This window comes from Colobus angolensis, unplaced genomic scaffold, assembly GCF_000951035.1.
Source record: "Colobus angolensis palliatus isolate OR3802 unplaced genomic scaffold, Cang.pa_1.0 Scaffold92, whole genome shotgun sequence".
Classification (NCBI taxonomy): domain Eukaryota; kingdom Metazoa; phylum Chordata; class Mammalia; order Primates; family Cercopithecidae; genus Colobus; species Colobus angolensis.
Window position 1 is genome coordinate 3,584,262 of NW_012123154.1, and position 23,256 is coordinate 3,607,517.

A 23,256-nucleotide genomic window follows, 5' to 3' on the forward strand; every position below is an offset into this window, starting at 1 on the left:
CTGATTGCCCTAGCCAGAACTTCCAACACTATGTTGAATAGGAGTGGTGAGAGAGGGCATCCCTGTCTTGTGCCAGTTTTCAAAGGGAATTTTTGAGAAGTGTCCACTCATGTCTTTTGCCCATTTTTTAATGGAGTTGTTTTTTTTGCTTGTTTGATTAAGTTCTTTATAGATGCTGGATATTAGACTTTTGTCAGGTGGAAAGTTAGCAAATATTTTCTCCAGTTCTGTAAGTTGTGTGTTTACTCTGTTGATTGTTTGTTTGCTTGTTTTTGAGATAGGGTCTCACTCCGATGATGCCCAGGCTGAAGTGCAGTGGCATGATCATGGCTCACTGCAGTTTCAACTTTCTGGGCTCAAGTGATTCTCCTACCTCAGCCTCCTGCCACTAAATGTTTTGTGGAGACAGGGTTTTGTCATGCTACCCAGGCTGAGATAGTTTCATTACCTATGCAGAAGCTAGTTTAATTAGGTCCCCTTTTGTTTTTATTGCAATTGCTGTTGAGTACTTAGTCAAAAATTCTTCCCAAAGGCCAGTGTCCAGAATGGTGTTTCCTAGGTATTCTTCTAGAATTCTTACAGTTTGAGGTCTTACATTAAACCTTTAATTCATCTCAAATTAATTTTTGTATATGGTAAAAGGTAGGGGTCCAGTTCCATTCTTCTGCATGTGGCTAGCCAGCTATTCCAGCATTATGTATCAAATAAAGAGCCCCTTTTCCCATTATTTTGCCCGTTTTAGAATAAGGTTGTTTGTTTTCTTTCTATTGAGTTGTTTGAGTTTCTAATATGTTTTGGCTATCAATCCCGTATCAGATGTACATAAAGTAATATTTATATGCTAAAATTTATCAATAGAATTAAATTTCTGTAAATTTATCTGTGCAGTTTTAACTTTTTAAAAGATGCATTTAGTCGCTGTAGAATTTGGCCAAAATTCTACAACACTCAACATTGATATGTCTTTATTAACTTTTAGAATATTTTCAATGGACTGTTTATCTCATGTAATACTTTTGCTTTAATTGTACTTGACTTATACAATGACTAACTCAAAATTCATCAAAGACCTGAATATAAGAGCTAAAAGTATCAAACTCTTAGAAGGAAACATAGGGGTAAATCTTTATGATCTTGGAATTGTCGAAGGATTCTTGTGACATCAAAAGCATGAGCAACAACAAAAAATAAATAAATTGAACTTTATTCAAATTTCAACTTTTTTTTTTTTTTTACTTTAAAGGACATCATCAAGAAAGTGAAAAGATAACTCATAAAATGGGAGAAAATATTTGCAAATCATATATATTGGTAACGAACCTGTATCCCTTACATATATAAAGAACTCTTAAAGACAAATAACCCAGTTCAAAAAATAGACAAAGAATCTGAATAGATATTTCACCAAGGAAATGACCAAGAAGCACATACATAAAAATAACCAAGAAGCACTTACAAAGATACTCAAGTCATTAATCATCAGGGAAAGGCAAATCAAAACCACTTCACATGCAGCAGGATTGCTGTAATCAAAAAGTCAGATAACAACAAGTGTTAGCGATGATTTGGGAAATCGGAACCCTCCCACAGTGCTGGTGGGAATTTTAAATTTTGCAGCTGCTTTGGAAAACACTGACAGTTTTGCAAATTAAACATAGAGTTACCATAAGGACTAGCAATTCCACTCCTAGATATACATGCTACAGCCTGGATAAACCTTGAAAACATGATGCTAAATAAAATAAGTCAGTTACAAAGGATCACATGTTATATGATTTTCTTCATATTAAATTTATAAAACATAGAAATCTATAGAGGCAGAAAGTAGATTAATGGTGCTTAGGGATAGTGGGGGGTTAGAGGTTTAATGGGGTTACAGCTAAAGGATATGGGATTTCTTTTTGAGGTGATAAAAGCTGTCTAAAATTGATTGTGGTGATGGTTGTCTATATTTGTGAATACAGAAAAATAAACTACTAAACTGAACACTTTAAATGGGTGAATTGTAGGGTCTATGAATTGTACATCAATAAAGCTGCTAAAAATAAATTTTACTTTGGTAACATTAGCATTACTGCTCCTGATTAGATATTATTGCTCATCTGTTATTGAATTTCTTTCTCTAACCATTTATTTTTAGAGAAATTTTAATTTCCATTGGTTTTCATAGTTTTTCACTTGATCTAAGTTCAGTCATTTTATATTATGTTTTTCATACATTTTAAAAAATTCATCTTTTGCTGTACCAATTATGTCTTTGTTGTTGTTCTGTAATGATTTAATTAGGTAACAACTCTTCCCCGAATTCTGTTAGTGCTACTTACAAAGTTTTCAAAATGTTCTTGGTTCTGGTTTCACTATGGTGGCATAAACCACCCCCAACCCACTCCTCTAGCTGATTATAACTAAAACCCAGAAGAAAATACAAAACCAACCAATGTGTGGACTCTGTAAAGTAAACACATGTAGGAGGATTGTGAATAGAAATCAAACATAGAGAAGCAAACTGCAAAGGAGTGAGTTTCCTCTTTATCAGAAGAGGACATGTCCTAGACATGGATTAGTACAGTGCACAAGCTGCTAAAACTTTAAGAGATACCCATCCTTCTGGCCAGTGAAACCAGGAAGGAGAGTGGAGGAGTATGTGGGAGAGAAGAAGACTAAAGAATGGGCTTACCAAGTTCTACATATAAAACCACATAAACATAAATGTTTACCCTAAATCCTGAGTGATGCAAGCAGGATACAGGACCAAAGCAATACAGCTAAGGCTTAATGAGTGAAACTGACATTTGAGCCATTCACATGAGTCTCAGATTAGTCCCTGAGTAATGCTTGCATGAGTTAGACCCAAACGAAGAAGCAAATGTTTAGAGAATTGGACTGAAATTTGAACCAGAACCTACAGAAGGTAAGGCAAAAATCATGGTCTAAACTTAACTAAATTGATTGCCTGGGAAAAGAATGTGGAATAAAGGTACCTATATGGCTTCAAAGTTTCTACATTTTATACCTAAGTAGAGTATAAAAGATTAAATTGCAAAGCATAATCCCTATGATAACCACTGAAAGAAAACTACAAAGAGATGTAGTAAAAAAGATGTGGTTAAATGAAAATGGGATACTAAAATGTTTCAAATAATCCAAAAGGAGATAGAGAATAGAGAAGAGAGGAACAAAAAACAGAGAGAACAAACAGAACACAAAGAGTGAGGTAATAGAACGAAGTCCAAGCATATCAAGAATTACATTAAATGTTAATAGTCTATATAGTCCTTTTCAAAGATGGTTTGACAGAGTGGATTAAAAACAAGACTATAGGCTGGGCACAGTGGCTCATGCCTGTAATCCCAGCACTTTGGGAGGCTGAGGGGGGCAATCACAAGGTCGGGAGATTGAGACCATCCTGGCTAACATGGGGAAATCCTGTCTCTACTAAAAATACAAAAATTAGCTGGGCGTGGTGGCATGTGCCTGTAGTCCCAGCTACTCAGGAGGCTGAGGCAGGAGAATTGCTTGATCCTGGGAGGTGGAGCTTACAGTGAGCGGAGATTGCACCACTGCACTCTAGCCTGGTGATAGAGCAAGGCTCCATCTCAAAAAATAAACAAAAATAAAAACAAAAACCAAGACTATATTATTTGTTGCTTGCAAGAGGCATATTTTAAATATAAAGATACAGATAGATTGAAAGTGAATGAAAAGAATAAAGATACAGATAGAATGATAAAGTAAATGAAAAAGACATGCCATGTACACAATAAGAATAATAAGATTGGAGTGGCTCTTTTTAATATTAAATAAAACAGACTTCAAGATGAAAAGTGCTACCAGAGATAAGAGGGATATTTCCTAATGATAAAAGGGACCATTCATCAGGAAATCGTACGGTTGTAAATGTGTATATGTCTAATAACTTAGCCTCAAACAAAAATCAACAGAATTAAAAAGAGAAATGGTAGAATATTTTAACACCTTTTCTCAGCAATTGGTATAATTAGACAAAAATCAGTTAAGAAAGAGAAAATCTAAACAACACTGTCTTTCTTTTAGAACTAATAGTCATTTTTTCATGTCTGAAATTCTGATTTACTTTTTTTTTTTCCCCACTTCCATATTAGGTTAAGGGGGCACATGTGCATATTTGTTGCCCGGGTATATTGTGTGACGGAATCATTCATAACTCAAACAGTTTTTCAACCTTTTTCCCTTCTTCTTCCCTGTTCCGTTTAGTAGTTTATAGTTTCTGTTGTTGCCGTCTTTGTGTCCATGAGTATCCAGTGTTTAGTGCCCACTTCTAAGTAAGAATATACAACATTTGGCATTCTCTTCCAGTGTTAATTCACTTACATTAGTTTGCATAGGATAATGGCCTCCAGATCCGTCCACGTTTCTGCAAATAACGTGATTCCATTCTTATTTATGGCTGCATAGTATTCCATGGTGTATATGTGCCACAGTTTCTTTATCCAATCCAATATAGTTTTTCATTGACTTTAGTTACAGAGCATGGCAATACTAACAGATGTTCTAAGGGATCTCCTATATTGCAGACTTATTCTTCCTTACGTCCATTCATTGTAGAGCAGTCATCCAATTTCTCCTTGGTAGCTTGCCTATCATGCCATTTGATGATTCATCTGAATGGCCAAGTTGAGGCTTCCTGCTTTTTTTCTCCATGGAGTCAGTGTATGTGAGTGAAATAAGTTTTCCTGATAATTTGAAGATAAAATTACCTTAGAGAATGACTACTGATGACGAAGCCAAAAGTCATTTAGAGCAGAAATACACATAGATGTTACTTGTCAGTAGGTTCATGAAGATGAAGGTCCTAGGAAAATTAAATTATTTGTAAAATGAAACACATGAAATTATGCACTGCAAAAGAGAGAAAAGGATAATCTACAAGGTATCTAGAACAAAAAGAAAATCTAATGAACAGGAATTTGTCTGTTTATCCCACATTATCAGAAGGAGGAAGGACCCTGAATCTTGAAAACAAGAATATATGATCATTGCATTGAAGATCAGAGACAGTTCATCAGGGTTTACCGTGGCCTTGAAGAAATAACCCTGATGACTAGGAAACTTCTTTTACTCCATTCCAGTTATACAATAAACTTTCTGCTTATGAAATCAATCTCTCAACAGTGTTGAAAAAGGAGAAATAAGTATTCTAGAGAAGGCAAATTTTACAGCCAATAGGAGGGTACTTCCTCTACTTGACATTTATAAATTGGTGTTCTGATGCATACAGACGTCACTATACATGAATTTGGTGAATATACATGAGTCCTAGGAAACTGATTGACTTTAGGTATTTTGAAAAACTGTATTTGAGAACCACTAGAGCTGAAGTTTGGACACTGGGTCTTGGGTGACTATGTTAAGGTATTGTCATTTCATGGACTTTCTTTTGAGTGCTGATCTGTTTTTCTTCCATTCACTACTCTCTTAGTTCTCTCAATAATAAAAATACAACCCAGTATAACTTGCTTTCCTTTCTCCACTCTTCATTGGCTTTGGGGTTCCTGAATGCTTTGCATGTAGTCCCACATGAATCATGAAGAAAGTTAAGTACAGAGATATTAAAGCACATTCTGTGGATATAAGATGAAATATGTTTCATTTTATTAGTAACTAGATTGTAATTTAAAACAGAATGGTGTTCTACATTGCAGTGTATTTATAATACAGATTCTCAGATCTCACAGGGCTTTTGTATAAAATCTGTGACTCTTCAAGATCTCTGTTCAAATACTACAGTTGGAGGTTCTGAAGGGTCAAATACTTGTCCTGGCAATTACATTTTGTATCTAGAATTACATGACAGTGAGAGCTAGTGATTGTTGATTCTGACAACGATGTTTCTTTCTTGGAGCAGAATTTTGTCCTATAAAAATTTTCTTTCAAACTTCAAATATAAAGGTCAAAAAAGTAAATTCAAAAGTTGAGCTAGAAAACATGTTGAACGAAGGAGGTTCTCTGGTTGTGCCTTTGATATAGGTAGGAACTCAGCTGGGTGCCTCATGATGGCCGGTCCTGCCCTTGCTTGGGCTGGGGTTCTTTGCTCCAATGTCCAATGCCACAGCCACATGGCTTAACCAGCTCCAGAACCCACTGACTACTAGAAAGCAGAATTTCCGGACAATAACTAACACAGCACCACAAGAATTATCCTTAGGCACTACTTAAATGCAACATTGCCTAACTAAACAACTTGACTTAGTGCTATTTGCTGTGTAAGAAGAAAGAAGAATTCAGTTTAAAATTTCATCTTGCAGGAAAGGCATCATTATTGTTCAGCCTCTACTCCTCCTCACCTAAAACATATCAACCATGGCACAAGCACCTACAGAGCACTTCAATGTCTGCCTGACATTGCATTACATAACAAGATCCAAGAGCTGGGAGGGAGACAGGGCTGAAAAGTTCCCAATATTATCTTTCCTGTGTGAATTTTAAGCCATTTTTCACTTGCTAAGTCATTTCCAAGAATATGAAGAGAAATAGGCATTGTTATATGAAGAGAACTCATTGAGACTGTGAATTTTGAAAGTGCATTTGCAATAACAAAACCTCACTAAAGGTAACAATCAGGAGGACTCTTGGGGTGGGAACTTACTTATATCTTCTTTTCTCGTTGCTATGTTTGAAGACATATCCATGAGTTCAGAAATAAAAATTGATTTGTTTCTATTTTGTTTTCTTTTAAATTATTCCTTCACTCATCTCTTTTACTTTCATGTGTTTGTTCAGTCTATTTTGTCTTTAACTCTAGATTATCAGCTGTAGGTATTAAAAAATTTGTCATTACTATATCACACATTACTTCTATACAAGTGCACCAGCGCTGATGTCATCTGGTGACCATTAAGTATCCAACTTTACTCGAATGCTAGTTGTTTTACTACCCCGGGTAGATTGATAAGTCTCTTACGTTGGTAATTTACAGAAAACTTCATTTAGAACTTTAGAACATTTAGAACTTTAGAACTTTTAGAACTTTTAGAACTTTAGAACTTTTAGAACTTTAGAACGTTTAGAACTTTTCTCCAAGATATTATTACTTTTCATCAATTAAGAGAAAATGACAACTGGAGGATATCAAGACTATTCAAGAAAGTGGAAAGTCCTTTGTTAATACTTCAATAAACAAATATTTGCTGATTAATGTGTTTAGTACTAGTTTATGACTTTAGATTAATTTGTGTAATATTTTATACCATATTCTGTATCATTGGTTAAATTATTTTATTAAAAATATTCTGGATGGGTCATTTCTCCAGCATCAAAATTTTCCATTGTAATATGGAATTAAATATTTGAAAATCTGGGTATAATATAAATATGCCACTCTCCTGTGTTTCTCTTTTATACTCACTGTATATACTTCTACATAGCATTCGTAACTTTGTTGAAATTTATTGCTTTTTTAATCTAGTTGTCTAGAACACAAACACTTTAAAGAAGTTCAAGAGTGTGTTTAGATCACTGCTTTATCCCCAAAGACTAACTCAATAAATGTTCATTGAATAAATCACTTTAAAAGAATCTTCTTACAAGGCAAGTGATTATAAATATCTAAACAATACCTTACTGCTAGCTTTTAATGTAATGTTTCAACAGATTTAGTGAATAAGACAAGTTTGTTGAATAAATTACAGTATTTAACTTTAATTTTCCCATTCCTGGTTCTCTGTCTTCTTTTTGGAACTTTGTGCACTGATTTGGTATGCTTTTCCACAAACTTAAACATTTTGTTAATTAGTTTTAGTTAAAAAAATACAGTGCCTGGTTACAATTTTAATCATAGGATGTACTTTAAGAATCCCAGCCTAGGAATAGTAATTTTCCTACAATACATGAGTGTCAGTTCTAATGTTTGGAAATTCTATAAAAATATTTATTTGCTCTTTATACTAGTTTCCTGTTGCCACTGTAAAAAATTGCATTAGGGAAAAGAGCTAATGCATACTGGGCTTAATACCTAGGTGATGGGTTGGTAGGTGCAGCAAACCACCATGGCACACGTTTACCTATGTAACAAACCTGCACATCCTGCACATGTACCCTGGAACTTAAAAAAGATAGCACAAACTTAGTTACTTAAAACAACACAAATTTATTCTATTACAATTCTGGAGGGCAGAAGTCCAAAGTCAGTTTCACTGAGCTAAAGGCAAGGTATCAGCAGGGCTGGTTCTTCTAGTGTCTCAAGGGGAGAATGTGCTTCTTGCCTCTTCCCACTTCTAGACACTGGCTCATGATCTTCTTCATTCATTTTCAAAGCATTTCACTTCTCCTGTCCCACTGTCTTCTGTAGTCAAATCTCCCTCTGCCTCCTCTTTTAAGGAAACTTGTGATTATAGTATCCAGATTATGTATGTCATACTCAGATGCCTAGGGTAATCTCACCATCTCAAGATCCTTAACTTAAGTACATCTGTGAGGTCCTTTTTGCCATATAAGGCAACATTCACAGGTTCCAGGGATTTGGAGTTGATATTTTTGTAATGTCATTATCCAACCTACCATACCCTCCTCTACTAATTCAAATTAAAACCAATAAAAACATTTTACGATGTGTATTAAAACATTTATTTTTATTGATGCTATTCACTACTTTGTCTTTTAAAGAGTTTAATAATTTTGATATAAGAGCATGATAAATTATATTTCCATATAAAATACAAAACTTTCTCAAGTTGTCATTTCCAAGATATCCTAAATCTGTTCTTGGTGGCTGTGAAAGATTGGAAGGTCAATCGGTTAGAAAGAAAGTTTGGTCAGTGGGCTCCTCACTCTCCAAAAGACAACAACTGAAATTGACTTTATTTCCTTCTGTTCTGACACTTCTCCCCTCCTATTACCTTTTTATTCAGGAGTGGGTACAGAAAACACATGTTTACTCAATTTCAGATTCCTGCTTGGACTGATGCATTGTCCCAAATATGTCACACCCTCTAAAGTGTCCATCAGTACTTTTTCATAGGCTGACTCCTGTTTTCTGAAAAGCTATTGCAATTTTCTTCTTTACTGAGAGCAATTACCCTTCATAACTCAGCTTGGGACTCACTGCTTCTGATTCCACCAGGAAACCCCAGTGAGACCCTCTTATATGCCCTCAACACACCAGCCCTGAGCTGTCAGATTACTCATCATCCTGGATTGTGACTAGGTATTTATTGGTCTCTCTCCTCCTCTAAGTTGTGTGCTCCATAAAGGTAGGGGCTGTGCTCTTCAGATTGTTTGTGAATAAGTAAATGCTTGTTCAATAATTATGTCCTGAATGAATGAATGAAGTATCACTTACTAGCGAGTTGACTTATGTCACTGACTTCTCTACTATTGCAGTTTTTGACACATGCACATTAAGTAGAGTCTGAAGTATCCTAAGAAAATGACTAAAGCTTTTTTACTTATCCATAATGATATCATAAACATGTTAATATGCAAAATATTTTATACATTTGGGGGTGGGATCATATGGATAGGATCATACATTGGCACATGAATTTGTGGTTCTGGACAAATGGACCAGTCAAGATGAAACAAGTATGTGTCACTATCTCTTTGAAACAATATTAGGTTCCACATAAGAACTCTGATGAAGCAGCCATTTTTACATAAGGGTACTGGAGTTATATCTGTTTCCACAATAACTAAATAAAATTGTACTTTCAGTAAGAATACTATTGTTTAATGCTTTGGTAGCTGAACCTATACATGTGTTTTATCATTTATTTTTATTTATTTTTGCAATGTAAAATAAGAATTGTGAATGTATTAATTGATTTCACCATAAAAACTGCATATATATCCACATTTTATATATTTACATTATGTATATATAATGTAAAGTCACTTAAAGATTAAGAAGTCAGTTACTCTGCATGAAGTACACGTCATTTCAAATATCTGAAAAAAAACACAAGTTTGAGCTGAGATGAGAATTATTTTCCTCAGGCAGTTTTATAGAGGTAGAATTTTATAGTTAAAGTAGAAATCTTGAAAAAATGCCTGCCTTTCAACTAGCAATTTTTTTTTTTTTTTGAAACAGGACTTGCTTCTTCACCCAGGCTGGAGTGCAGTGGCATTAACATGGCTCACTTTAGTCTTGACCTACTGGGCTCAAGTGTCAACTATCCATTCATATATCAATCATTTCCTTGTTGAAAAATCAATGACCATCAACAGTCACATACAAGTTCTCACTTTTTTCCTGAAGGTAATATTGGTCTTTTTATTTATTTGTTTTTACTGCTAATCACATTTCCTGGGTCAATTGAGAAACTATGCAACAACGATACATGAACATCCATTTCAACTGTGTATAAATAATATTTATTTACTAAACTTCAGGTTTATAGTGGAACCTGCCAACCATGGAAAATAGAGGCTGGCAGCAGGATATACTATCCAAATTCCACACTTCCTGCCAAGGGTCCCCAGCATCTCGATTACTTCATTGTGTTAAAGTAAATGCCCTGGCAAAGTGGATGCATGGCTTATACAAGCAGGGCCACACACTCCCAGCATGACTTTGCCTCTGCTGACTTCCAGATTCCTCATTTGCAAAAGTGAGGACTTGAGCTTATGGTGCTCTCTGAGGTCCAGTTCTAACAGGTTGGGACCTGGATTCTGATATTAAATTTTTTATTTTTTTAATACAGAGATCAGCGAGAATTTTTGTTAATGGAACTACAACTTCAAAAACAAATAGAAAGACCAGTTAATTTGAAAAATGGGCATCTCTAAGTGCCTAAAAGACCCAATAGATGTATTTTTTCCTTATAGAATTTCAGAATACTGGGACTGAGAGGGACCATAGAAATCATTGATTTTACTGTGCATAGTTTTAAATTTTTTATTTTACTTTACTTTTCAGTAATACATAATAATAGTACATATTTATAAGGTACATGTGATATTTTGATACATGCATACTACATGCATGTATCATGCAGAAATATGTGTTATTTTTAAGATATGGACACTTTCCCCTATAGAGGTAGCAATTTGCCCCAAATTAAAGAATCACATGTGGGACTAGAATGTAGTCCTTCTGCCTAATTATTCTATTGCTGTCTCCACTATACCACGATAAAGTAATTTAAACATAGTTTTCAAAAGTTATTAGGCCTTTCAAAATTCTGAACCTGATATATAATTTGCATTATTCTCCACCTTGTGGTGAAAAGCGGTGAGAAGAACAGTAGATTGAGATCACAGGACATGGGTAATATTGACTGAGGTTCTTAGTTGCAGCCCATGGGATTCCCTATAGTTCACTAAGCAGAAAGGGAGGAAGTCCCCAAACCATTGCCTATCCTGGCACCACTAAGACAGCAGCTGCTCCCACCATGGACGGGAGCTGCAGAGTCAGGAAGCTGCCTGTGCTCTGAACAAGAAGTGGCTGAACTAGAAAACTGATGAATTGTAAAGTAGACACTGTGACTGCTGGCTTCCAAATTCTACTGCTTCTGTCACAATATGGGGCCCCAAAATGGATGCCCTGCACCCTGTCTCTCGCTCCACACAACTTTGATCTGAATGAAAGTCTTATGTAAGTGCATTTGAATAGCAGTACCTACCTCTACGCAGAATCTTCCCTTCAAATCAGACTGGAAAGTGGTATTTTTAGCATAAGAGAGAGGCCCAATAGAAGAGGGTTAGAATGGCTCATGAGTGATTCAATCCCCAGTATCACACACACTGGTTTTAATCCTTCTTGGATGGTTGTGTGATCTTGGGACAAATTGAACCTCTCTAAAACCTCAAATAAAACAATGGATGTGAACGCAATTTATTGTAAAGAGATTTACAAATGCTAGTTATTTAGTATTACTCTCCATGCCATTTGCACCCTTCTAGCTATTCCAGCTTCTGTTTAGCCTGTGTGGTGTGCCAGTGGATAAAACACAACGATCTTACCAGAATACAGTACCACCCTTTTATCCAATCCCTGAATATATCTGCCCATGAAAATAGTACAAAAGGGACTGGGGCGTATGATATCTTTAGCTTGGACTTATTTCCATGGCTATGTTTAGAAAAGTGTTTTAATGAGTCTTCTTGTTAGCAGGCTACAGCTTAATGCCATTTGGCTCTCCTTGAAGACTATTCTAAAACTATTCCTGATCTTGAGACTTATTTTACTTTAAAGTAAGCTGGCACACTGTGAGTCTTCAGCTGGTTCATTAATAACCTGGTGAGAAATTAGTTACCTTAGAAAACTTACTGGTGTCCTTTGGCAAAATTTTGGCCTATTAAGAAAAAATTTTAAAACTACATTCATAATCTAACTTGCCCGCCTGGGGAAACTGACCCGCCCTATGGACGCTAACCATTTTCCAGTGGTGTAGGGATGTCTCATGCCCAGATGATGGTCCATCTTGATTTCCAGCTTTCCTTTCTTCTCACCTACCATCTATTCCCTCCCCATGATCTTTGCTATGCCCCGCCTCAATTATTTTTATTTCCAGAGCTATGTAAAATAAAAATGTAAAGTACATTCCGACATATGCTCGTTAAGTTCTCTTGGATAACGAGCCATAGTTATTGTGGGTGAGAAAGAATGCTCACTGATTCATTTTGTAGGGAAAACATGACAGAAATTAATTTTCAGTATTGGCAGGTATTTGTACTTACACTTCCCCGTGCTTAAAAAATATTTCTTGCCAGTTGAAAAATGAATTCAACATTATGATTTGAAAATATTGCTTATAAAGATTATGAAATTTTCTGTAAGAAGTGGGTTATCCCCACTGTGTCTACGGAGTGAGAACCTGAACTCTTTCTGATGATGCCTGAGTCCTTGGGCAATCTCTCTGGCCCTCAGTTGTCATCTGCATAAAACAAGATGAGTTTCATCTCTAACATTCTATGAATCTATGAATTTTTAGCTAAAAGGGGTGTCTCTTGCCCATTTCACAGATCTACCCCTAAATAAGAATATTAAAACATAATACTAAAGGGGCTTTCCTAAATTCTCTTTTCTGTCTTTCTACTTTTTTTCTCCTCTCTCCTTCTCCTTCCATATCTGTCTTTTCTCCTTGCACTAATAGACTTTAAAAAATAAAACAAACAGATTTTGAAGAGTTGTCTTTCTTTACATAATCAGAGCTGGAGGCAGACAGGGCCTTTAAGAGGTAAGAGTGGAATTACCTTTGAACTTCCGGACTTTTTCTTAGAGGAAGTACTAGGACATACATCACCAGAACTGTGACAATGGGGAAAGTTTTCACTTTCTTCCTTAGCCTGGTTAGTTATCACGAGCAGTTACATATTCAAATGAATCTGTCAGGGACAAGAGTCTGGTGCTCGAGTTCCTGCTCGGCCCGATGACATTGATTTGTGAGCATAATGCTCGGCTGCGGGATGTGTGACAGATAAATTTTATCAAAATTAAGGCACAATTAAACATTTCATCTTCCTAATTACTGGCTGTAGATTCAGCCTGATGACCATGTGCTGTAAGAAATCAGCGACCATTACACATTTTAATGGAGCACAGCTGTCTTACAGCTTGGTAATATTTGCACAGTGCCACAGAACTGTAATTTATGATAAAAAGAAAAAATGTGTATTGGCGCTTTTTTGCCAAAATAGATTAAGGATTCATATACTTTAATGAGATTTGGACCTAGTCTTGGATTATCGTTATAAATGATTTATGTGCATGTTGGTCGACTCCTGTAGTTCAGAGTTGATTTGTGTTTTGGTCTACCAATATGGAATTCAATATTTATTCTTGAGCCAATACGTATCACTTTCCCCCTGTTCTCTTTCGTGTCTTACCTTTCTTTCACGTCTTACAAAGGACAGATGGGGAGGTGAACAAAACGAAAAGGCAATAGCAAGAAGGACTTTGTTGGAAACAACTGAAGCTTCTTTAAAACTCGGGGAGCGAGTTTAGGGAGAGGGTGGACAGCAGAAGCTGAGGCACATGGTCCTCTCGGCACCACCCTGGCCCTAGATACAGCCACGGGGCAGAGCCACACGTGGACTTGGGGACCAAACGCAATTGCAGAAATGGCATTGCTCTCCTGAGAAGTGGGGTGATCACAATTAAACTCTCCTGCTCTGTATTTTATAAATGGGGGAACGACTAATTTCCCCTCCCTTCCTGGGACTCATAAGAGTGCTAATGAAGATGATTATGAGTTATTTGTAATTATAAAAGGCAACGTAGCAGAGCTACATCTCCTGATGCCTACCGAAAGGACCTCCAGGCTGTGAGTTTGGCACTTCTTGCTGTTAACTACTGTTGGTGCACATTTCTCTTTAGGACTGTTCTTACTGAAAAAACACTTGAAAGTGCCTATGTCTGTGGATGAATTGCTTTCAACAGATTGGGCACCAATAAGGTCACGAGCAGTCAAAAAATGTGCATGGAAATTGTACGTGAACCTTTATGCCCCTGGTGCACAGTTGTTGTTAATAAATTGAAGAGTAAATGTAAATTGTTATATCCTATTAGTAATTATTACGATGATTAAACTTGTCCAGCAGGTTGACGTCATAATCTCCAATCCTCCTTCTATGAAAAAGATGCGTCTCTCTTCAGAAATATTTCTTTTCAGAAAGCACAGTGGATGAGAGAAAAAGGCGAGATACCAGAATCTACACGAATCTGCTCAATTTAGGTGTTAACTTGCCTACTGAAAACAGAGAACATATCCTAATGAATTCAGCAGGCCTAAATATATACATGTAACAGGGAAGGAAGAGCTCATCTTTTTATCATCCCAATCTTCTCCAGGCTTGATTTATTTCGGCACTCATATGCTGGAATGCTTCATACTGTACCAGGTTGCATATGCTTGTACACTAATTCTCAATTGCCGTATGCAGTTTGTGACAACCATCTGCTTCGACCTCCCTTTGAGTTCTTTCTCCCACTCAGCCCAGCTGAAGTAAAAATATGGACAGAAACAACTTCTGCAGGGAAATGAAAAAGTTAATAGGAGAGTTAAAGTTACATTGTGTATCTGCCTTTCGCATGGATGTGCTCCTGCCACTTAGGCTTCACTTATCAAATATTTCTGAAGTGCAAAGCCTGACACTTAGCAGAAAGCTGTAAAAAATGCCATGTTTCCTCTGACAGTCTTGGCTGTGGAGGAAAGGTAATAATAAAATATGTACATCCAGTGCACATGCCAACGCTAGAGCCCACAGCACTGCTCCAGCAACCTAGACTTACAGTATGTAGCACCTTGTCACACACCAGAGGGAGAGGGGGGAGAGGAAGACAGAAGAGGGAGGCGAGCATATTTGAAAATGCCTAACAAGAAATCAACAACACATTTTGGAGTTTGACTTGAAAAGGAGGGTTGATTTATATTTCCTAAAAATTATTGAATTAGAAGGTAGGAGAAAGAGACTATAATAACAGAGCTCAGCTCTTGTATGTTTTTGCATAGAGAGTGAAAAGAGAAAACAGAGCAAGGTGTCTGAGAATTTTTAAAGAGAGACCATGCATTTGTGTATTTGTGTTTGGGAGGGACATTGAACAAAAGAGTGCAGAAGTTACTAGAAAATATCCCACTGTCCTGAAAGTAATAATATTGCACTTCACCTAATCACAGGCACTATTAATTGTATCAGACCTGATCTTATGAATGCTGAAATGTGAAAAGGTGATGTCTTAAAATTAGTGAGAAGCCACACATGTGCACGCACACACATACACACACACACATTTTTCATCTCCAAATTGATCAAGGTGTGGTGTATAGATCTTTCATACCATGGTTGTGTCTAATCATAACAATAAATAGAAAAATGGCCTTGGGAACCACAAGAAGAATAGATGGTAGGGGAGATTTATGGGAGAAGAAGGAGAGAAAAAAATAAGCGGAGATGAGAAAGAAGAAAAAACTGGAAATGTATGGAGAAGAATGCAAGAGAAATCTGAAGTAATACTGTTACATTTGTATTCAGAAGACTGCCATCATAGTCTCTGTCTTCCAAAAGCATTAGTGTTTCCTCAGGAAAAGCACAAAGTGAGAACATCAAATGAAATTGGCAGATAAAGAAAAAAGAAACATCCTGGATATAGTTCTGATGAGTTTCAGATGGAATCAAATATAAAGCCTGGTGAATCATTACTAAAATGGGCAAAATACAAGTTCAGTGTGTTCTCTTGGAGTCTGAACTGCCAGATTCTATCTAATTATAATCGATCAATTCTAAAAGCCACAAGTCATGCAAACATTATCTGTTGCATTTTACCTTTAAATTTAGGTGGATTATCAGACGAATTTCAGTATAAATATATCAGAAGCAGATTGTATAGCTGGGATATACGCAACCAGATTGTATAGCTTGCAACTATTGAAATAATTTTAAAATTCTTTTAGGAAATCCCAAAGTGATTTTTAATGATGAATTGAGAACATGGGCTTTGAAATCAGACAGGCTGGGTTAAAAGTAAGCTGGAGTTTTGACTCTGCCATTTATTAGGTTATAGACTTGACCCTCAGTTCCTTTGTCTATAAGACAATTGAAAATAGCACTTATTTTACTGTTGTTAGGCCAAAATGAGACAGTATACATAAGTAACCTAGCACAGTGCTCAGCACATAATAAATGCTCAGTAAATGATAGTTACTCCTCTGAGAAAAAGCTTCATGGAGATGGAGAAGAGAGATGCTGAGAAATGACCAAGGACAGTTGTGGTGCATGGGGCATTAGTTTTTTCATGGGCAGGCAAGGACGTAAGATGTTAAATTTGGTCATTTGAGAAAATGTGATCATATTTTGTCATCATATGATGGTGGCACTTAAATATAAGGATCATTCATGCCACTGATTCTTTGGCAGATATTCTATAGAACGGTGGTACATCACTCCATTTCTGGAAATACAATTTTCTCCCTCCCAAATTAAACTGCTTTATCTCATGAAGGATAAGCCCTTGCCACTTTTGTTGATTAATGCTTGAGGTCAGGTTGAAATGTATAGGACTGTGTTTGTGGTTGGTGTTACATATTATGTATATAGATTGTAGGCACATACACTTATTCATGTATATTTTAAATCTTTTTGTAATTTCAGTTTTCAGAAGTGGTCTCTATTTCATTTCTCTTCATCTCTTCCAGAAATTGAAAGACTTGATCGCTTTCATTGTGATTTTCAGCTAACTGGTTTCATCTACTTTGATTTGTGTTGTATGGCAGAATTTTTAGATACCAGACGCCTAAAACACATAGGTTAAAAGCAGGTTGATTTCAATACGAGACTATCATTTTACAGTTTAATGACTATATTTAAAAATTCCACAGTTACAAGCCCGTTGACACAGGCACAGTGAAATTTTTATTCTCAGCAAATAATCCAAAGCAAAAATGTTTTCTTCAGATCCTGTGTACCTATCAGCCACTGATGAGAGCCCGGCACCTGACACTATGGTTTACGAAAGTTCGAAATGGAGGAAGAGGAGACGTAGCTTGGGGCTCTTGTTAATGGTTACAGAATCCTCACACTGCAGCCAAGGCTGGCAAAGTCAACAAGAAACAGCAGGGCTTAAATAGCTCACTGCTAGTCCTAGCAGGGTTCTTGTCAGTCAAATATATTCACTGCATACCTATTGTGTGCAGAATGCATCTTTTCACTTGCCAATTCAGCACTGAGAGGTTGGTTTAGCTTTTTTATCTTTATGACCTGCAGACTGGTAACAGCCTTTCTAGCAGTATGTTCATTTTAACAATAATTTATTCCAATAAAACAAGGTGGATGTTCCCTAGATATGGCCACCATATGCCCTGAATTTTCTGAGATAATCCTGATTTTATGTAATTTTGTTTTCATTCCAATAAAGGCAATGAGTGAAATACATAATGAAATGTGATTTCAATGTTTTATGCTATTCTGAGATTTTATATAATGAATTGTCAAGTCAGAAAAAAAATATTTTGCTAGATTATGTTTATGAATTTCTGGTTTGGAAAATGTGGCTACTGGGTAGGCCCTGGTATTCCTTATAAATAGATTTTATTAAAATTTTTTTTGATGTGTGCATGGTTTTGCACAAAACCGTGATATTTCAGGAAGGTGTGCTAGCATCTATGGACATCTTTGACTCCATTGATGACTTCCCAGCTCCTCTGTCTCATCCTTCAAGGCACACTGAAAGTTACATCCTGATGTAGTCATGGATCTTACATGTGTTAAGAATCTTTAAGTTTTAAATCACAGAGACCCCAGCTCAAACGGACATAAACAACAGAGGAGATTTACTAGATCACACAGCTGGGAAGGGCAATCAAGACTGGCTGTAATTGAAACTTAACCTGAAAACTCATGTGATGTCATCAAGTGTTGGTTTTTATCCCAGTTACTCTTATCTTTTGTGTTTATTTCATCCTTAGACTCTACACAGGGACCCCTGACAGTCTTCCAGGTGCCATCAGGGTTTCAAAATGGCTCAAGCAGTTCTAGATCTTGCATCTTCACATCTCACTGGCAAGGAAAAGAAAAAGATTTCTTCAGGTAGCCTCCATGGAAGAGAGAAGCCTTTTATTTCTAGAAGCCAAAACACACATTTCCTCTGTTTCACTGGCTCTGTTTAGGTTCTGTGTCCTGTCTTCAACCAATTATTTGGCTGGAGAGATCACAAGTGGACTTAAGCTAATCAATTCCCACTTTAAAATTTGGGGATGAGGTCAATCTTATTTATATCATGAAAGGTGATTAAAAATGGTTCCTCCAAAGCAAAATTTGAGTTCTGTTATCAGGCTATGGGAGGATGCTGGAAATAATAAAACAACAAATGTTCACTACAAGTCTCTGTGTTTGAGCATATTGTAAACACACACACAATTTCCTAGAATAAAAGTGCCTGCAGTGTAAAAACAGTCAAATCACGTAGATGTTGATGTTGAGTGGCCAGCTAGAGTTGACTCACGCATTAGCTGAAAGTTTCTTTCTCCAAGATCAAACACACAGCTCATGAGATGAAATGTCATGCCTCATACAAAGTGCTACCCAGAGAGACACAAGTTCACTCATAAGTAGTCAAAATTATGAATGTGAAATTATGAAAGTCCAAGTGGGCAGAACAAAGAAATACAATAATATTGACCTTTCTTTTAAAAAACACGGGCATTATGAGGATTCCCTGAACCACTGAAGAGTGAGGAACATTCTAGAATCAGGGATCTAAAGTGATACAAACCCTTAATATGGTAGCTCCCAAACTTGCTCCATTGTAAAAATCACCAAAGAAGTTTTTGAAAAACAGAGATGCTGACGTTCTACTTCAAACCTCCTTAATCAGTATGTTCGTGGGAAGAGCCTAATAACCTACACTTTAACAACAGGCAACATACATTGACTTTCTCTGCATTCCTACTTGTCTACTGTAAAAGTCACATAAATTTATGCAGAATTGGGAAACTGTCACTCAGAATTGCTTATTCACCCATTTAACTAATATTTCTTTTATTTTTGTTCTGATTTAGAACCTACTTCCAGGCAGTAAATATACAGAGAAGAATAGTCAGATATGGCACCTGGATTCAAGAAATTTATGATGTAATAAGGGATACAGTTAATAAACAAGAAATATCTAGACATATGATTACAACTATGATATTTACTACAAAGGAGATGTGTAGGATGCTAAGAGAGTGATTAGAAGACCTAGCCTCATCAGAAAAGCCTTGAGGGCTTATTCATTTGTCTGTCCAAGCAAGTGATACAATTGAACCTCCAGTACTAGGTGACAAAATTTAGGGTTAGTCTAAGATAGACCATACCTCATTACAGCATGACTAGGGAAATAAACCATACATTTAAGAAATCTGTGGAAAGAGAAAGGGTAACATTCTCATCCCTCGTGTTTATCTTTTACAGATCTCCCTAATGTTTATTTAAACAGAGCTGAAGCTATTTCCTGGTATCAAAGACCAAATTCCTAGAACTAAGGGATTGTTGATTTTGCTTTCTTCAGCAATTACCAAGGCACATATCAAGATCATGTATATAGATATGAATGTTGATGCTACATGTTTGAAACAGGCCTTTCAGACCACTGCAATTTAGTCAAATAGTTCAAGATTTCCTGTGTCATTTCTCTCATGTAAAATTTGAATAGATCAATGCAGCAAATATTTTGTCACTTACATTCGCAGGAATAGATTCTATTCTATTTGTTTTCTATTATTACTGTTTCAGTGTGATGATTTAATATTTAGTAAAACAGTGCCATTATAATGCTTCTCTTATAAGTGAGAATTATTGTTGAAATATGTCACAGATTTTCATTTTAAATACCACGGTCCTGCCTGAGATTTGTTGATTCAAATAACAGAGCAGAAATAAAATGTTTTGTCTTACTGGATATCCTTTCAGCTCCCAAGCTGGTATAGAAACTAGAATTTTATCAATTCAACTGTTGAGATTAAAATACTGTCTAGTAAAAAATGCTATGTCAAAGGCAATAGAATAAAAACAATAAGGTGATTCTTTATAGCATTTAGCTGAATATCTATGTTATTTTCATTTCAGGTTGATAGTCCACTATGGAAAAGTTTTCATGTCACTAACAGCCAGGATTTTAAGATTCCGTTATTCTTGTAAATCCATTTCTTGCTTTCTTCTCAAGTGATTTGTTATGTAATATATTATTTAATTTTGACAAGATTTTAAAAAACTATCAAATTTATAAAATAACTCTTTGAGACTGAATTATATTGATCAATATTGCCATAATTTTCTAGCATCTTAAAAGCACAACTCTATATGTCTATCCATTGTAAAGTACTTGTTACTCGGTTGAGTTTGCATTTTTGGACTGGGATCCCAATCACCATTAAGCTGAGTCTTCTTTTCACACAGTTAGTTACTTGTTTTTCATAAGTGCATTTTGAGTTCTGCCCACATGAAACTTCAATATCTTTAGTAAAATTGAAAACTCAATCAACGAATGGATATTTTGGTTTCAAAGCCTAGCCTCTTGAAAATACTGAGATTGCTGGGTTGTTTGGTTATCTTGAGGGTTTTTGTTTTGTTTCTTTGCTTTTCTTTTAGATGTTTTGCATCAAAAAGATATAGCCATAGAAAATCCCTTTTACTAAGCAAATGAATACACTTCTCTTCCTTATTTAACAGTCTTTTGTCTGAATAATATCTGGGTTAGATGCTACAGTATCAACATGATAAGATGCAATTCTTAGAAGGAAAACCCCTGGAAAAAAAGTAAAAAGCAAAACAAAACCATTGTCTTCTTCTGAGTACTGGGTATTTGGGGGGTGCTTAGGTAGTACACTATTTGTCTAAGGCAGGAAAGGATGAAGCCAATGAGTGAAAAGAAGACTTAATTACAAAGTGATGAGACAAAGACCTGATAACATCATTTGAATTCCTGGTCCAGCCATGCTATATTCAATTTTAAATTCTTCAAATTTATGAGTCATAAACTCCTTTTTAAAAATTTAAGTTACTCTAATCCTGACTGATATATCAAATGTTAAAGAAAAGTACCAATGGTGGAAGGTGGGCACGGTGGCTCACGCTTGTAATCCCAGCACTTTGGAAGGCCGAGAAGGGTGGATCACGAGGTCAGGAGATCAAGACCATCCTGGCTAACACAGCGAAACCCTGTGTCTACTAAAAATACAAAAAAATTAGCCAGGTGTGGTAGTGGGCGCCTGTAGTCCCAGCTACTCGGGAGGCTGAGGTGGGAGAATGGCATGAACCCAGGAGGCAGAGCTTGCAGTGAGCCGAGATCACGCCACTGCACTCCATCCTGGGCGACAGAGCGAGGCTCCGTCTCAAAAAAGAACAAAAAGAAAAATAGAAAACCGACCAATGATGCAGAATTATTTTTGTGATTATGAGAGAATAAAAACATAACATTATGTTATTTATTTATTTAATTTTATTTTTTGAAACAGTCTTGTTCTGTCGCCCAGGCTGGAGTGTGGTGGCATGATCTCAGCTCACTGGAACTGCTGCCTCCCAGGCTCAAGCAATTCTTGTGCCTCAGCTACTCGAGTAGCTGGGATTACAGGCATGCATCACCATGCTTGGCTAATGTGTATATTTTTAGTAGAGACAGGGTTTCACCATGTTGCCCAGGCTGGTCTTGAACTCTTGAACTCAAGTGATCTGCCCACCTCAGCCTCCCAAAATGCTGTGATTACAGGCATGAGCCACTGTGCCTAGCCGCATTATGTTGTTTATATTCATGCTCTTAAGCAGCGATATTATAAAGTTTGATAAGATGATAGTATTTCCTTATGAATATAAAGCTATTGAATTAGAAAATAGGTTAGAGCTCACAGGAACAGAAAACCAAATACCATATGTTCTCACTTCTACATGGGAGCTAAATGATGAGAACACATGGACACATAGAAGGAAACAGCATGTATTCCTCAAACACTGGGGCTATTGGAGGGTAGAGTGTAGGAAGTGGAAGAGGAGCAGGAAAAATAACTAATTGATGCTAGGCTTAATATCTAGGTGACAAAATCATCTGTACAGCAAACCTTCAAGTTTACCTATATAGCAAGTAACATGAGACACAAGTTTACCTATGTAACAAACTTGCATGTGTATCCCTGAATTTAAAATAAAAGTTAAAAAAAATAGGTTAGAGCTGATGACAGTTTCACTGAAGGCAAAATAATAAACAATATTTTCACATCTTTAATTTAGTAATCACTTTTGTAATTATAGGATATAGGAGGCTCTGCAACAGCATATTCTACAAAGAAAAAGATAAATGAAGAGAATTCACTCTAAGATTCGCCATGGATATTTACTAGTCAACTTGATGTCCCAAACCATCTGCCTATCTAACACAGCTGATCTTAAGTCCCGTAAGTTCCATTTGCTAATACATGGAACTGTATACTATACATCTGGGAAATATTGCTGTAAAAACAGGAAATTAAAAACTTTAGTCAATTAAACTATCCATAAAATTATTGAATAATTCCATATAACTGAGACCTTGTGGAAAGATAAGTTTTAATGATTCTCAAGCAAGAAAAAGGCAACCTGATGTGAAAGAAGAACTGTGGAATCCTTGGAACTTTTATAGGCACTTTACTTCTTGTTTAGTATTTATCTCATATACGGGGCAAATGTATTCAACATTTTAGTCCAGTTTTTTTCTTGACACAGGTAGCACTGAATGAAGTAGGTACTTGTACTTTATTTAAATGCTTACAATAAAACAGACATCCTACTGGACAAATGAACTTTGTTTTCCATGCCCAACTTTCTCTCTAAACTAGC